The sequence below is a fragment of the Salvelinus alpinus genome, chromosome 27 (genome assembly GCF_045679555.1).
Source record: "Salvelinus alpinus chromosome 27, SLU_Salpinus.1, whole genome shotgun sequence".
Lineage (NCBI taxonomy): Eukaryota > Metazoa > Chordata > Actinopteri > Salmoniformes > Salmonidae > Salvelinus > Salvelinus alpinus.
The window spans coordinates 36,370,594-36,389,121 of record NC_092112.1 but is presented as its reverse complement, the minus strand read 5'-3'; the positions used below and the strand labels follow the sequence as shown (position 1 = coordinate 36,389,121).

The 18,528-nt window shown below is 41.2% G+C and overlaps 1 protein-coding gene across 13 annotated transcripts in view; it reads right to left on the bottom strand.

Annotated features, from left to right (window-relative positions):
* Nucleotides 1-18,528, bottom strand: part of LOC139556484 (neurexin-3b-like) — a 328,473-nt gene that overhangs the window by 278,799 nt on the left and 31,146 nt on the right. The window lies entirely within an intron of this gene.

Genomic DNA, 18,528 nt, shown 5'->3' with positions numbered 1-18,528 from the left:
GGAGATTGGAGGTCTTGTCAATTTGTCAGATGGGCGCTCTCTGAAAGCTTGATTTGGTCTGGTTCTTCTTTAGAGCAAGAGAGAAAGGGAGGCGGAGAGGGAGGTTAGAGGTGCAGTCACCTAGACCCTAAACCCCACTGACTTAGCCATACCCTGACTATCATCTCCAGCCAATTTATATGCACTGGGACGTGACGGCCCCATCCCTATCCCCTCCCATACAGAACACACACACACTACAGTGTTTATATACACCCCAGCACCAGTACAGGGCTCCTAAGCACACATTTAATTAGAGTTAGGGATTAGAGAGCAGTAGCATAATGTTCCCAAGCAGAGCAGAGGAAAAACCACCCCACGCCTGGAAACAGCATTATAGAGTGGAAGACCTCGCTGCTCTCTGCTACTATTACAAGTAAACAGTGTCAAACAAATCCCTCTCTCCCTCTCTCCCTCTCTCCCTCTCTCCCTCTCTCCCTCTCTCTCTCCCCCTCCCTCCCTCCCTCCCTCCCCTGCAGGACGTTTCACTACGAAATGCCTAAAGCTGCATCAGGCTCCAGTTGACTGGTTGATGTTGAATGGCTCCAAGCCCTCCTTCCACCATCTTCACCAAACAACCACGGAGCTCCAAACCACCGTCACCATCCATCCATCAACCACTTAGCCTGATACAAAATTGGGGGGCGGAGAATGGGGAGGTGGGAGGACACATGGTGTTCTTACAGCCTGTTCTTCAGCTGTAAAACTCCATCTCACTGTGTTTACGTCATTGCCTTCTGAGAAGCTACATGAACCCACTACGGTACAGCAGCACAGCCATGTTATACACCGCTAAATGAGACCCTCACCGACATCTGACAAAAGCCGTCAGCACATAGGAGGATAGAGAGAATAACATAGGAGGATAGAGAGAATAACACATAGAGAAGATAGAGAGAATAACATAGGAGGATAGAGAGAATAACACATAGAGAAGATAGAGAGAATAACATAGGAGGATAGAGAGAATAACATAGGAGGATAGAGAGAATAACACATAGAGAAGATAGAGAGAATAACATAGGAGGATAGAGAGAATAACACATAGAGAGGATAGAGAGAATAACATAGGAGGATAGAGAGAATAACACATAGAGAAGATAGAGAGAATAACATAGGAGGATAGAGAGAATAACACATAGAGAGGATAGAGAGAATAACATAGGAGGATAGAGAGAATAACATAGGAGGATAGAGAGAATAACACATAGAGAAGATAGAGAGAATAACATAGGAGGATAGAGAGAATAACACATAGAGAGGATAGAGAGAATAACATAGGAGGATAGAGAGAATAACACATAGAGAAGATAGAGAGAATAACATAGGAGGATAGAGAGAATAACACATAGAGAGGATAGAGAGAATAACACATAGAGAAGATAGAGAGAATAACATAGGATAGAGAGAATAACATAGGAGGATAGAGAGAATAACACATAGAGAAGATAGAGAGAATAACATAGGAGGATAGAGAGAATAACATAGGAGGATAGAGAGAATAACATAGGAGGATAGAGAGAATAACATAGGAGGATAGAGAGAATAACACATAGAGAAGATAGAGAGAATAACATAGGAGGATAGAGAGAATAACATATAGGAGGATAGAGAGAATAACATATAGGAGGATAGAGAGAATAACACATAGAGAAGATAGAGAGAATAACATAGGAGGATAGAGAGAATAACATAGGAGGATAGAGAGAATAACATAGGAGGATAGAGAGAATAACACAGCGAGAATAACATAGAGAGAATAACATAGGAGGATAGAGAGAATAACATAGGAGGATAGAGAAAATAACATAGGAGGATAGAGAGAATAACATAGGAGGATAGAGAGAATAACATAGGAGGATAGAGAGAATAACATAGGAGGATAACACAGAGAGAATAACATAGGAGGATAGAGAGAATAACACAGAGAGAATAACACATAGAGAGAATAACACATAGAGAGAATAACATATAGGAGGATAGAGAGAATAACATAGGAGGATAGAGAAAATAACATAGGAGGATAGAGAAAATAACATAGGAGGATAGAGAGAATAACATAGGAGGATAACACAGAGAGAATAACACAGAGAGAATAACACATAGAGAGAATAACACATAGGAGGATAGAGAGAATAACACAGAGAGAATAACACATAGAGAGAATAACACATAGAGAGAATAACATATAGGAGGATAGAGAGAATAACACATAGAGAGAATAACATATAGGAGGATAGAGAGAATAACACATAGAGAGAATAACACATAGGAGGATAGAGAGAATAACACATTGAGAGGATAACACATAGAGAGAATAACACATAGAGAGAATAACACATTGAGAGGATAACACATAGAGAGAATAACACATAGAGAGAATAACACATAGAGAGAATAACACATTGAGAGGATAACACATAGAGAGAATAACACATAGAGAGAATAACACATAGAGAGGATAACACATAGAGAGGATAACACATAGAGAGGATAACACATAGAGAGAATAACACATAGAGAGGATAACACATAGAGAGGATAACACATAGAGAGGATAACACGTAGAGAGAATAACACATAGAGAGAATAACACATAGAGAGAATAACATATAGAGAGAATAACACATAGAGAGGATAACACATAGAGAGGATAACACATAGAGAGAATAACACATAGAGAGAATAACACATAGAGAGGATAACACATAGAGAGAATAACACATAGAGAGGATAACACATAGAGAGGATAACACATAGAGAGAATAACACATAGAGAGAATAACACATAGAGAGAATAACACATAGAGAGAATAACACATAGAGAGAATAACACATAGAGAGGATAACACATAGAGAGGATAACACATAGAGAGGATAACACATAGAGAGGATAACACATAGAGAGAATAACACATAGAGAGGATAACACATAGAGAGGATAACACATAGAGAGGATAACACATAGAGAGGATAACACAGAGAGGATAACACAGAGAGAATAACACATAGAGAGAATAACACATAGAGAGGATAACACATAGAGAGAATAACACATAGAGAGGATAACACATAGAGAGGATAACACATAGAGAGAATAACACATAGAGAGGATAACATATAGAGAGAATAACACATAGAGAGGATAACACATAGAGAGGATAACACATTGAGAGGATAACATATAGAGAGGATAACACATAGAGGATAACATATAGAGAGAATAACACATAGACAGGATAACACATAGAGGATAACATATAGAGAGGATAACACATAGAGGATAACATATAGAGAGAATAACACATTGACAGGATAACACATAGAGGATAACATATAGAGAGGATAACACATAGAGAGGATAACACATAGAGAGAATAACACATAGAGAGAATAACACATAGACAGGATAACACATAGAGAGAATAACACATAGAGAGAATAACACATAGAGAGAATAACACATTGAGAGGATAACACATAGAGAGGATAACACATAGAGAGGATAACACATAGAGAGAATAACACATAGAGAGGATAACACATAGAGAGGATAACACATAGAGAGGATAACACATAGAGATGATAACACATAGAGAGGATAACACATAGAGAGGATAACACATAGAGAGGATAACACATAGAGAGGATAACACATAGAGAGGATAACACATAGAGAGAATAACACATAGAGAGGATAACACATAGAGAGGATAACACATAGAGAGGATAACACATAGAGAGGATAACACATAGAGAGGATAACACATAGAGAGAATAACACATAGAGAGGATAACACATAGAGAGGATAACACATAGAGAGGATAACACATAGAGAGGATAACACATAGAGAGGATAACACATAGAGAGGGTAACACATAGAGAGGATAACACATAGAGAGGATAACACATAGAGAGGATAACACATAGAGAGGATAACACATAGAGAGAATAACACATAGAGAGGATAACACATAGAGAGGATAACACATAGAGAGGATAACACATAGAGAGGATAACACATAGAGAGAATAACACATAGAGAGGATAACACATAGAGAGAATAACACATAGAGAGGATAACACATAGAGAGAATAACACATGGAGAGAATAACACATAGACATGATAACACATAGAGAGAATAACACATAGAGAGAATAACACATAGAGAGAATAACACATTGAGAGGATAACACATAGAGGATAACATATAGAGAGGATAACACATAGAGAGAATAACACATAGAGAGAATAACACATAGAGAGAATAACACATAGACAGGATAACACATAGAGGATAACATATAGAGAGAATAACACATAGAGAGGATAACACATAGAGAGGATAACACATAGAGAGGATAACACATAGAGAGGATAACACATAGAGAGAATAACACATAGAGAGGATAACACATAGAGAGGATAACACATAGAGAGGATAACACATAGAGAGGATAACACATAGAGAGGATAACACATAGAGAGGATAACACATAGAGAGAATAACACATAGAGAGGATAACACATAGAGAGGATAACACATAGAGAGGATAACACATAGAGAGGATAACACATAGAGAGGATAACACATAGAGAGGATAACACATAGAGAGGATAACACATAGAGAGGATAACACATAGAGAGGATAACACATTGAGAGGATAACACATAGAGAGAATAACACATAGAGAGGATAACACATAGAGAGGATAACACATAGAGAGGATAACACATAGAGAGGATAACACATAGAGAGAATAACACATAGAGAGATTAACACATAGAGAAGATAACACATAGAGAGGATAACACATAGAGAGGATAACACAGAGAGATTAAAACGTAGAGAGAATAACACATAAGAGAATAACACATAGAGAGAATAACACATAGAGAGATTAAAACATAGAGAGAATAACACATAGAGAGAATAACACATAGAGTTAATAGAGAGAATAACACATAGAGAGAATAGCACATAGAGAGAATAGAGAGAATAACACATAGAGAGGATAACACATAGAGAGAATAACACATAGTGAGAATAACACATTGAGAGGATAACACATTGAGAGGATAACACATAGAGAGGATAACACATAGAGAGAATAACACATAGAGAGAATAACACATAGAGAGGATAACACATAGAGAGGATAACACATAGAGAGATTAACACATAGAGGATAACACATTGAGAGGATAACACATTGAGAGGATAACACATAGAGAGAATAACACATAGAGAGAATAACACATTGAGAGGATAACACATTGAGAGGATAACACATTGAGAGGATAACACATAGAGACGATAACACATAGAGAGAATAACACATAGAGAGAATAACACATAGAGAGGATAACACATAGAGAGAATAACACATTGAGAGGATAACACATTGAGAGGATAACACATAGAGAGGATAACACATAGAGAGAATAACACATAGAGAGGATAACACATAGAGAGGATAACACATAGAGAGGATAACACATAGAGAGGATAACACATAGAGAGAATAACACATAGAGAGATTAACACATAGAGAGAATAACACATAGAGAGGATAACACATAGAGAGAATAACACATAGAGAGGATAACACATAGAGAGAATAACACATTGAGAGGATAACACATTGAGAGGATAACACATAGAGAGGATAACACATAGAGAGAATAACACATAGAGAGGATAACACATAGAGAGAATAACACATAGAGAGGATAACACATATAGAGGATAACACATAGAGAGAATAACACATAGAGAGGATAACACATAGAGAGAATAACACATAGAGAGGATAACACATAGAGAGAATAACACATAGAGAGGATAACACATAGAGAGGATAACACATAGAGAGAATAACACATTGAGAGGATAACACATAGAGGATAACATATAGAGAGAATAACACATAGAGAGGATAACACATAGAGAGGATAACACATAGAGAGAATAACACATAGAGAGAATAACACATAGAGAGGATAACACATAGAGAGAATAACACATTGAGAGGATAACACATTGAGAGGATAACACATAGAGAGAATAACACATAGAGAGGATAACACATAGAGAGAATAACACATAGAGAGAATAACACATAGAGAGAATAACACATAGAGAGGATAACACATAGAGAGGATAACACATAGAGAGAATAACACATTGAGAGGATAACACATAGAGGATAACATATAGAGAGAATAACACATAGAGAGGATAACACATAGAGAGGATAACACATAGAGAGAATAACACATAGAGAGGATAACATATAGACAGGATAACACATAGAGAGGATAACACATAGAGAGGATAACACATAGAGAGGATAACACATAGAGAGAATAACACATAGAGAGAATAACACATTGAGAGGATAACACATAGAGAGAATAACACATAGAGAGGATAACACATAGAGAGGATAACACATAGAGACAATAACACATAGAGAGAATAACACATTGAGAGGATAACACATAGAGAGAATAACACATAGAGAGGATAACACATAGAGAGGATAACACATAGAGGATAACATATAGAGAGGATAACACATAGAGAGAATAACACATAGAGAGGATAACACATAGAGAGGATAGCACATAGAGGATAACATATAGAGAGGATAACACATAGAGAATAACACATAGAGGATAACATATAGAGAGAATAACACATTGAGAGGATAACACATAGAGAGGATAACACATAGAGAGAATAACACATAGACAGGATAACACATAGAGGATAACATATAGAGAGGATAACACATAGAGAGAATAACACATTGAGAGGATAACACATAGAGAGAATAACACATAGAGAGGATAACACATAGAGAGGATAACACATAGAGAGAATAACACATAGAGAGAATAACACATTGAGAGGATAACACATAGAGAGAATAACACATAGAGAGGATAACACATAGAGAGGATAACACATAGAGAGGATAACACATAGAGGATAACATATAGAGAGGATAACACATAGAGAGAATAACACATAGAGAGGATAACACATAGAGAGGATAACACATAGAGGATAACATATAGAGAGGATAACACATAGAGAGAATAACACATAGAGGATAACATATAGAGAGAATAACACATTGAGAGGATAACACATAGAGAGGATAACACATAGAGAGAATAACACATAGACAGGATAACACATAGAGGATAACATATAGAGAGGATAACACATAGAGAGAATAACACATTGAGAGGATAACATATAAAGAGAATAACACATAGAGAGGATAGAGAGAATAAGAGGATAGGAGGGAAATTATAAGAAACAATTTTGAAGAATAGGCTTCCTCCCTCACTCCCTCTCTAAGTCGAGGTGCTTTATTGTAGGAGCCAGATGTATTCTACATCCCAAACGGTACCCTATTCCCTATATAGTGCACTACATTTGACCAGTGCACTACATTAGACCACACTTTAAAGGGAAAAGTGTGCCAATTGGGACATATCCTCACTGTTGATCCAGACGCTGATGCAAAACTCATTATTCTGCTCAATTCAACCATTGTTCAACTCTCCGAAGACGATAAATGTTAAAAGACAAACACGTAGAAATAGAGTGAAAAGAGGCTGAGACTGTTGCCGGGGAGGGAAATGTGCTGGTCCTTGCTGTTTTTCTCCCATCACACAATAAGCCACATCTCAGCCTGAACTGAAACAGGATTCATTTAGAATTCTTCCCTGAGCTCAGAACTCTGTTGTTCCCGCTTGTGTATCTCACTCGTGATGTTTGTGGAATATTCTGGATGGATTCCTTTCTTCTGAACCTACAGATGGATGTTCAGCAATGAATGGAACACCCTGGAATCATCCAACGGAATATGGGAAAACTTTGTTCCAACTGTGTGCTGTTGTGTGCTGCATATGTAAAAATCCCCATGGAACTTAAAGTGGTGTAATTTCCACCCCCCCCCCCCAAAAAACAACATGTTTGGCAAAGTGTATAGATTCCTAGACACATACATACACACTTGCAAGAATGCCTGTGCAGACACAAACACCCTGCTGTAAGTGTCCTTGTGATCTTGTGTCCCCTTAATACCCCTTCTCATCTCACACTGTATTGAGTGCTCTCCCTCTCCCTCTCCCTCTCCCTCTCCCTCTCCCTCTCCCTCTCCCTCTCACATTCACTCTCCCTCCCTCTCTCTCCTTCCCTCACCCTCCTGATGTGTAGAGCAGAGCAGAGAGCCAGGGTGTGGTTGTTAGTCAGGCAGACCTTGAGGTGTCACCCTCACTGTCTGAGGAGATAAATGTCCTGGTAAAGGTGATTATCACCCCTGGGGAGGGGAGGAGGGAGGTGGGAGGGAGGGGCCGAGTAAGGGAAGAAGAATAGGGGTGGTTAATAAGAAGAGGTAGGTGAGTGAGGAAAAGCAGGGGAGTGGGGGGGATGAGGGGGAAAACGAGAGAAGATGCGAGGGAGGGGGGGCTACTTGGGAGGGGGGGCTACTTGGGAGGGGGGGCTACTTGGGAGGGGGGGCTCTAAAGCTGAAAACACCCACACAATTAATTCAAATCAAATCAAATGTTATTTATCACATGCATACTTACAAGTCCTTATCCAACAATGCCGTTAAAAAAATAAGAGTTAAGAACAATATTTACTATGTTTTTTAAAAGTAAGACAATAAACTAACAATAGCGAGGCATTATACAGGCGGTACCGGTACAGAGTCAACGTACGGGGGCACCGGTTAGTCGCTGTAATTGAGGTATTATGTACATCTAGGTAGGGGTAAAGTGACTATGCATAGCAGGAGCATAAACAAAAGCAAGGGGTATGAACCCTTCTAAGTGGACAAATAGACATTATGTTACAGTATGTAATGTAATGTAATGTGTGCAGCAGCAGCTGTGTGGTTCCTGGCTGTCTATGTGTGTAGCATGGTGGAATACCCTTCTCTCACCTCTCTGTCTCCCTGTCTCCCTGTGTGTGTGTGTGTGTGTGTGTGTGTGTGTGTGTGTGTGTGTGTGTGTGTGTGTGTGTGTGTGTGTGTGTGTGTGTGTGTGTGTGTGTGTGTGTGTGTGTGTGTGTGTGTGTGTGTGTGTGTGTGTGTGTGTGTGTGTTTGGAAATGGGGTGTACCTCTCTCAATGCAGCGGGACAAAGGGGTAAGGATCTCCCTTCATCACACAGACACACCACGGTGAAGGATGTAGTGTGTGTGTACCTAATGAGTCACTCTAAACAACCACAAACAGGTGTTTACCCCCGAAGGAGAAGATAAGACGACAGCCAAGACGGCTTTACACACACACACACTTACACACCTTTCCGTAAAGTTCAACTTCTATCAGGCGTAGGGAGATGGGAGTGTGGTGTTTTACGCTGTACAAGAAATAGTTCCCTAAACTTCCTTCAAGGACACCGAGATAATATTAATATTGATATCAGGAAGGTAGAAGAGGATTTATTGTATTGTATCGTTTTATAAGCTCTAACCAAATATTATGGGAATTGTGTTTAAAAATGCTCGTACATTGAGAGTGTGTTATAATATTAGCTGCTAATTGAATGGCTGTGTTGCTAGCAGTTCTTCACAATCAACTGAACAGCAGAGTGTCTGTAAATGTAGTTTTGTTCAGACAGTTTTGTACAGTAAGTATATTTAAACCAGACAGTCCACACGTTGAGTTGATCTCTCAACTCCAGACATCCATTTCTCTCTCATGAAATGATAAAACCCACATCCTTGAATCACTTCATACAAGCTCCCTCAATTCTACCAGGAAAAACAAACTCGTATTGACAATAAGGGACTATGCCGATTCAAACAAGCCTCGCTTTGGAATGCGACTGAGATGACTCACCCAAACTGCATTGTGCATGAGTATGTAAAAGAAGAATGACAGCAATAACACAGATTGCGCTAATATCCAGCTAGCACTTCCATTGTCTCCAGCTGATTGTCCCACTGGGTGATGCCTGATCTAAACCTACACGGCTATAGGAGGCTCTAGGAGAGATTTGTCATCGGGGAGATTATTTAGTTGTAGTTATTTTTTAATGATATTTATAAAGAAGACTAGCTGTCGCCACTGGCGTCGGCTAATGGGGATCCTCATACAAAAAAAGGATCAAATCGTCCCTACACATCTACAACATTAGAGAATACAGTGAGAGCAGTGTGGGCAGTAGAGCCTTGCCAGGGAGAACACACGATACAATAGACACAAGCCAATACATCTACTGAGTCTAAGGAGAGAGAGGGACCGGAGAAAGAGAGGGAGAGAGAGACCGGAGAAAGAGAGGGAGAGAGAGACCAGAGAAAGAGAGGGAGAGAGAGACCGGAGAAAGAGAGGGAGAGAGGGAGAGAGAGACCGGAGAAAGAGAGGGAGAGAGAGACTGGAGAAAGAGAGGGAGAGAGAGACCGGAGAAAGAGAGGGAGAGAGAGACCGGAGAAAGAGAGGGAGAGAGAGACTGGAGAAAGAGAGGGAGAGAGAGACCAGAGAAAGAGAGGGAGAGAGAGACTGGAGAAAGAGAGGGAGAGAGGGACTGGAGAAAGAGAGGGAGAGAGAGACTGGAGAAAGAGAGGGAGAGAGAGGTTGAGAGATAGTGGGGGTAGGGGGGGTGGAGGGAGTCAGAAAGAGGGAGGGAGGCAGGAGACAAAGAGATAGGGATTGAGAGATAGAGGCAGTGAGAGAAAGAGAGCGAAAGACGGAGAAGAGAGGCTGAGAAATAAGGTCGATAGGGGCAAAGAAAGAGTGAGAGAACGAGAGAGGCAGTCGAAAGAGGATAATCTCAGTGGGATCCCAATGCTCCTCCTCCTCCTCCTCTCCTCCTCTGACACTCACTTCATTACAGGCCTATTTACCTGATTAACAAGGCCACTTTACCACCAGCACTCTACTCAGCAGGTAGCTGCCTAGTGTGTTTGTCAGCAACACAACACCAAGCTTCCCTAAACACCAGCCTCCCTCCCTCAGCCTCTCCTACTCCTTCTCTTCTCGAACCTCTGCTATAAAACTCAGTCAACGCTGAAAGACAATGGATTTTATAGCCTCCTGCTTACACCTTAGTACTGACACAATGATGCTGACTGGGGGAGGTAGTTCTGTGGTGGCTAGGTGATGACATACTGTACATTTCCAGACTTTGGTTACATAATATGTTTCATGTCTACATGCTGACATTGATCTATCTATTGAGATGCGTCTGTTGGTTTGATGTTGCTATTACTGTCAGAGGAAGATGTCCTCAGAGAAACTCCTTTTATGTACCTGAGTTGCATTTTCAGTAAGGAGAATACTAGCTATCTGGATAACCTTTTCATGTAGTAGAATATAATGACTAAAGATGAATGGCACCCCGAGCTTTCTAAACAGAGGCAGACATTATAAAGAGGAAAAGAGATTAATGATTTTCTCCTTCTTCCTTCTGTGTTTTGTTGCTCGTCTCCCTCTCTTAACTCTCTCTATGTCATTTTCCATTAGGTCAGAAAATGCCAGTTAACAAGAATTTCACTTGCGGACATTATTGAAATGTTTTAACCTTATTGCAGCACTAGCTTCAATAACTCTTATGTTAGTCAGCGGCAAATAGAGAGAGGATATAGAGTGAGGATATAGAGAGAGGATATAGAGAGAAGATATAGAGAGAGGATATAGAGAGAGGATATAGAGAGAAGATATAGAGAGAGGATATAGAGAGAGGATATAGAGTGAGGATATAGAGAGAGGATATAGAGAGAAGATATAGAGAGAGGATATAGAGAGAGGATATAGAGAGAAGATATAGAGAGAGGATATAGAGAGAGGATATAGAGAGAGGATATAGAGTGAGGATATAGAGAGAGGATATAGAGAGAGGATATAGAGAGAGGATATAGAGAGAGGATACAGAGAGAGGATATAGAGAGAGGATATAGAGAGAGGATATAGAGAGAGGATATAGAGAGAGGATATAGAGAGAGGATACAGAGAGAGGATACAGAGAGAGGATATAGAGAGAGGATATAGAGAGAGGATATATAGAGAGGATATAGAGAGAAGATATAGAGAGAGGATACAGAGAGAGGATATAGAGAGAGGATATAGAGAGAAGATATAGAGAGAGGATATAGAGAGAGGATATAGAGAGAGGATATAGAGAGAGGATATATAGAGAGGATATAGAGAGAAGATATAGAGAGAGGATACAGAGAGAGGATATAGAGAGAGGATATAGAGAGAAGATATAGAGAGAGGATATAGAGAGAGGATATAGAGAGAAGATACAGAGAGAGGATATAGAGAGAGGATACAGAGAGAGGATATAGAGAGAGGATACAGAGAGAGGATATAGAGAGAGGATATAGAGAGAAGATATAGAGAGAGGATATAGAGAGAGGATATAGAGAGAGGATATAGAGAGAGGATACAGAGAGAGGATACAGAGAGAGGATATAGAGAGAGGATATAGAGAGAGGATATAGAGAGAAGATACAGAGAGAGGATATAGAGAGAGGATATAGAGAGAGGATACAGAGAGAGGATACAGAGAGAGGATATAGAGAGAGGATATAGAGAGAGGATATAGAGAGAAGATACAGAGAGAGGATACAGAGAGAGGATATAGAGAGAGGATATAGAGAGAGGATATAGAGAGAGGATATAGAGAGAAGATATAGAGAGAGGATATAGAGAGAGGATATAGAGAGAAGATACAGAGAGAGGATATAGAGAGAAGATACAGAGAGAGGATATAGAGAGAGGATATAGAGAGAGGATATAGAGAGAGGACATAGACAGAGAACAAAGAGAGAATATATATAGAAGATATAGAGAGAGGATATAGAGAGAGGATACAGAGTGAGGATACAGAGAGAGGATACAGAGAGAGGACATATAGAGAGGATATAGAGAGAGGATACAGAGAGAGGATATAGAGAGAGGATATAGTGCGAGGATATAGAGAGAAGATATAGAGAGAGGATATAGAGAGAAGATACAGAGAGAGGATATAGAGAGAGGATACAGAGAGAAGATATAGAGAGAGGATATAGAGAGAGGATATAGAGAGAGGATATAGAGAGAGGATATAGAGAGAAGATATAGAGAGAGGATATAGAGAGAGGATATAGAGAGAGGATATAGAGAGAGGATATAGAGAGAAGATATAGAGAGAGGATATAGAGAGAGGATATAGAGAGAGGATATAGAGAGAGGATATAGAGAGAAGATATAGAGAGAGGATATAGAGAGAAGATATAGAGAGAGGATATAGAGAGAGGATATAGAGAGAGGATATATAGAGAGAAGATATAGAGAGAAGATATAGAGAGAGGATACAGAGAGAGGATATAGAGAGAGGAGATAGACAGATAACAAAGAGAGAATATATATAGAAGATATAGAGAGAGGATATTATGTTTCTTCTCACCATTGAGAGAGGCAGCACAAACAGAATATTCACTGTCTTCTCTATGCAGTCTACCAGGCGGCAGAGACCCAGAGGAGTGCAATTTGAATGCAGATCACAGGCATGGAGGGTTGGAGGGTTGGCAGGTCTCTGCCCCGGGTCACAGCCCTGTCGAGAGGAGACCTGTCTGGGCCAGGGCCTTGGGAGCACGCCCCTGCCTGTATGGTGCTAGAGGTCTGACACACACTCAGAGCCTGACACAGAGATACACACACACTGGCTGGCACGCACAGTAGTGTGCACAGATACACACGAATACAGAAACGCGCGCACACACACACACACACTGACGAGCAAACAGGCACACACACACACACACACATGCACTCACATGTTTGTGCAGATGTCACACACACACACTGTGACTGACTTGAACACCCGCTGAAACAACATCTGTCTCTGTGATAGCGACATCGCGTAGCACACCTCTGATCGTAGGCGCCGTTATACCTTGTGGGCACACCTCAAATAGAGAGGGGTAAAATATGCCCAAATATTGCACAGGTACAGGGGGAAACATATCAAATAATATTAGGTGGATGCCAGGCTGACTCTGCTGCTCCCAAGCACGATGCTTCTTTCATCTAATAGCCAACATACAGCTCAGGTTAAATCAGGGGCGCAACTTTTGTTTTAGAAGTAGGGTGGGGAATGTTTTTGTACTTAATTAAGCCAGAGAGGTTGTTTAGTCGTCCTTGAATTTTGTGACCTGTTCTTAATTTTATCGTACCATTATTTTATGCCATTGAAGGCAAGAAACAGGATACAAACCAATAAAAATCTATGGGACTCAAAGCTCTCTACATCAAAGTATCTGCAGTCAAAAAGACTACCAAGATAGACGGTTAACCTCTCGCTGAGATATCCCACAGAGTCTATTGATCTGTAAGTGTGTGAAAAGCACTGTATTGTCTACTCCACTGTAGTGTACTGTATAACGGTGTTTTCAATCAATACCAAGCCCTGGATGTCAATAACATCTCGGAATCTCTCTCTTTCTCTCTCACTCTCCCTCCCTCTCTCTCTCTCGCTCTCCCTCTATCTCTCCCTCCCCAGGACCCCACTGACATCTGTGTAAGAGATCAAGTAAGAGAGAAGACTAGACCAGACTCAACAACAGCAGCAGCAGCAGACATCCTAGACTCACAAACACCCCCAAACACTGCATAAACAGCACATAATAATACTGCATCATAGCAATTATAAATGTCCCTGTTTACCCTGAATGCATGTATCATCATTCACAGTGAAACGCCTGCACCAATCCCATAACACATCAGAGACCTACAGGGATAGGAATATGCATAGAACTAGACTGTATTGTGAATGCAGGCCTACTGTGTATTGTGAGGACATAGGCCTATCTATGGTCTATTGTGAGGACATAGGCCTAGCTACTGTTTATTGTGAGGACATAGGTCTACTGTGTATTGTGACGACATAGGCTTACTGTGTATTGTGACGACATAGGCTTACTGTGTATTGTGACGACATAGGCTTACTGTGTATTGTGAGGACATAGGCCTATCTATGGTCTATTGTGAGGACATAGGCTTACTGTGTATTGTGAGGACATAGGCTTACTGTGTATTGTGATGACATAGGCCCATCTATGGTCTATTGTGAGGACATAGGCCTACTGTGTATTGTGAGGACATAGGCCTATCTATGGTCTATTGTGAGGACATAGGCCTACTGTGTATTGTGAGGACATAGGCTTACTGTGTATTGTGACGACATAGGCCTACTGTGTATTGTGAGGACATAGGCCTATCTATGGTCTATTGTGAGGACATAGGCCTACTGTGTATTGTGAGGGCATAGGTCTACTGTGTATTGTGACGACATAGGCCTACTGTGTATTGTGAGGACATAGGCCTATCTATGGTCTATTGTGAGGACATAGGCCTACTGTGTATTGTGAGGACATAGGCTTACTGTGTATTGTGACGACATAGGCCTACTGTGTATTGTGAGGACATAGGCCAACTGTGTATTGTGACGACATAGGCCAACTGTGTATTGTGACGACATAGGCCAACTGTGTATTGTGATGACATAGGCTTACTGTGTATTGTGACGACATAGGCCCATCTATGGTCTATTGTAAGGACATAGGCCTACTGTGTATTGTGAGGGCATAGGTCTACTGTGTATTGTGACGACATAGGCCTACTGTGTATTGTGAGGACATAGGCCTATCTATGGTCTATTGTGAGGACATAGGCCTACTGTGTATTGTGAGGGCATAGGTCTACTGTGTATTGTGACGACATAGGCCTACTGTGTATTGTGAGGACATAGGCCTATCTATGGTCTATTGTGAGGACATAGGCCTACTGTGTATTGTGACGACATAGGCCAACTGTGTATTGTGACGACATAGGCCAACTGTGTATTGTGATGACATAGGCTTACTGTGCATTGTGACGACATAGGCTTACTGTGTATTGTGACGACATAGGCCAACTGTGTATTGTGACGACATAGGCCAACTGTGTATTGTGACGACATAGGCTTACTGTGTATTGTGACGACATAGGCTTACTGTGTATTGTAAGGACATAGGCCAACTGTGTATTGTGACGACATATGCCAACTGTGTATTGTGACGACATAGGCCAACTGTGTATTGTGACGACATAGGCTTACTGTGTATTGTGACGACATAGGCTTACTGTGTATTGTGACGACATAGGCCAACTGTGTATTGTGACGACATAGGCCAACTGTGTATTGTGACGACATAGGCCAACTGTGTATTGTGACGACATAGGCTTACTGTGTATTGTGACGACATAGGCTTACTGTGTATTGTGACGACATAGGCTTACTGTGTATTGTGACGACATAGGCTTACTGTGTATTGTGACGACATAGGCTTACTGTGTATTGTGACGACATAGGCCCATTTATGTGGTTGTGCCCACTAACGTTAAATGAGGGTTTTTCCTGGATTAAATAGGGATCAAATATTTAGGACCAGGCAAGGGGTAAGGCAGGCAGACCTGGCAACCGCTGAGATGTCCAGAATACCAATAATTACTAAAAACTACAACAACCCACAGCCATATGTGTCAGAACTACAACAACAGCAGCCTTCAGGCAACAACAAAAAACTACAACACCCACAGGCCCTATACATCAGAACACCATCTCTCTATATGGGTAAGTGTCCAGACATGTAGTATGTCCATTGCCCACTGCAAGGCCAGCTAGCATTGTGATGGAGGACAGGATGTGGACAAGGGAGGGAGGGATGGAGGGGGGGGTGGAGAGAGAAGGATGGCAGGAACATGTGTCTGCGCGTTCTTTTTCTATGGGTGGAACGGCAGACTGGTGCAGTGCTGTGTTAGCATGTCTGTCCCTCCGTCCCTCTGTCACTCCATTCCTCCACCCCTCCGGCAGCAGTGTACTGTGTCTGTGTGTCTCTGTCTGTGTGTGCGCGTGAGTGCAAGTGAGTGTATGTGCGTGCGTGTGTGTGTGTGTGTCCGTGCATCGGTGTGTGCGTGTATGTTCTCTGTGTGTGTGGTCTGGCAGTGCTTTCCCATCAGCCCCCATTTAGTACGCCCACACAGACAGAGCCTCGGAGTGGTACAAAAATAGCTGGCTATCCAGGACCTAGGCAAGGTTATCGTGATCGCACAGCCTGCCTGCCTACTGCCTCTCCTCTCTGCCTTTCCTCTCTCTCTCTTTCTCTCTCTCTCTCTCTCCAACTGCGAGGTGCTGTTGCTGCCCGTGAGAGAGAGAGAGAGAGAGAGAGAGAGAGAGAGAGAGAGAGAGAGAGAGAGAGAGAGAGAGAGAGAGAGAGAGAGAGAGAGAGAGGATTGTTCATATGAGAGAAATGTACTTTAGTCTAATGCCAAATAATGAATTTGAACTGTTGAATTATGAAGTATTTAAAAAACATTTAGGATTCAAAGATGTCCAACAAATAGCCTCCGGTATGTCCATATTCTGTTGTTCCAATTTGAAGCCTTCAACAAGATTGGAAGTACTAGAAATCTTGCCATTAGATGCCTGTCTATGACTCTCCACTACAGTTGTGTTTAGTGGAAACAACCAGCTCCAAAAAGTCATTATGATCTTACCGTAAAACTATGGATTTTCACAAGACTACAGTTCTTCTAAAATCACCTCAACCCATCCTGCAGATCCCTGTTAAACTAGAGACAGTCCAGGAGAACAATACTCCGATAGCATCCTACACACACACACACACACACACACACACACACACACACACACACACACACACACACACACACACACACACACACACACACACACACACACACACACACACACACACACACACACACACACACACACACACACACACACACACACACACACACACCCAACAGCTCAGAGTGAGCCTATCTTCAGTGAATGTGTCATAAAAACCTAATGCAGTGGAGCTCTTAACGCCAGACATGGGGAGACCATTTTCACCCACAGCCAAGTACAAGCCTCAGTGTGTGTGTGTGTGTGTGTGTGTGTGTGTGTGTGTGTGTGTGTGTGTGTGTGTGTGTGTGTGTGTGTGTGTGTGTGTGTGTGTGTGTGTGTGTGTGTGTGTGTGTGTGTGTGTGTGTGTGTGTGTGTGTGTGGACGTGTTTAACTCTACTTGTGGGGACCAGAAGTTCCCACAAGAATAGTAAACCATATTTTTGACCAACTGGGGACATTTTGTTAGTTCCCACGAGGTCAAATGCAATTTCTAGGGATTTTAGGGTTAAGGTTAGAATTAGTGTTAGGGTTAGAATTCATTTTAGGGTTAGGGTTAGGAGCTAGGGTTAGTTTTAGGGTTAGGAGCTAGGGTAAGTTTTAGGGTTAGGAGCTAGGGTAAGTTTTAGGGTTAGGGTTACGAGCTAGGGTTAGTTTTAGGGTTAGGGTTAGGAGCTAGGTTTAGGGTTTAGGGTTAAGGTTAGTTTTCCGGTTAAGGTTAGGGTTAGATTAAGGATAAGAGTATGGGTTAGGGTAAGGGTTAGGGCTAGGGGTTAAGGAAAATAGGATTTTGAATG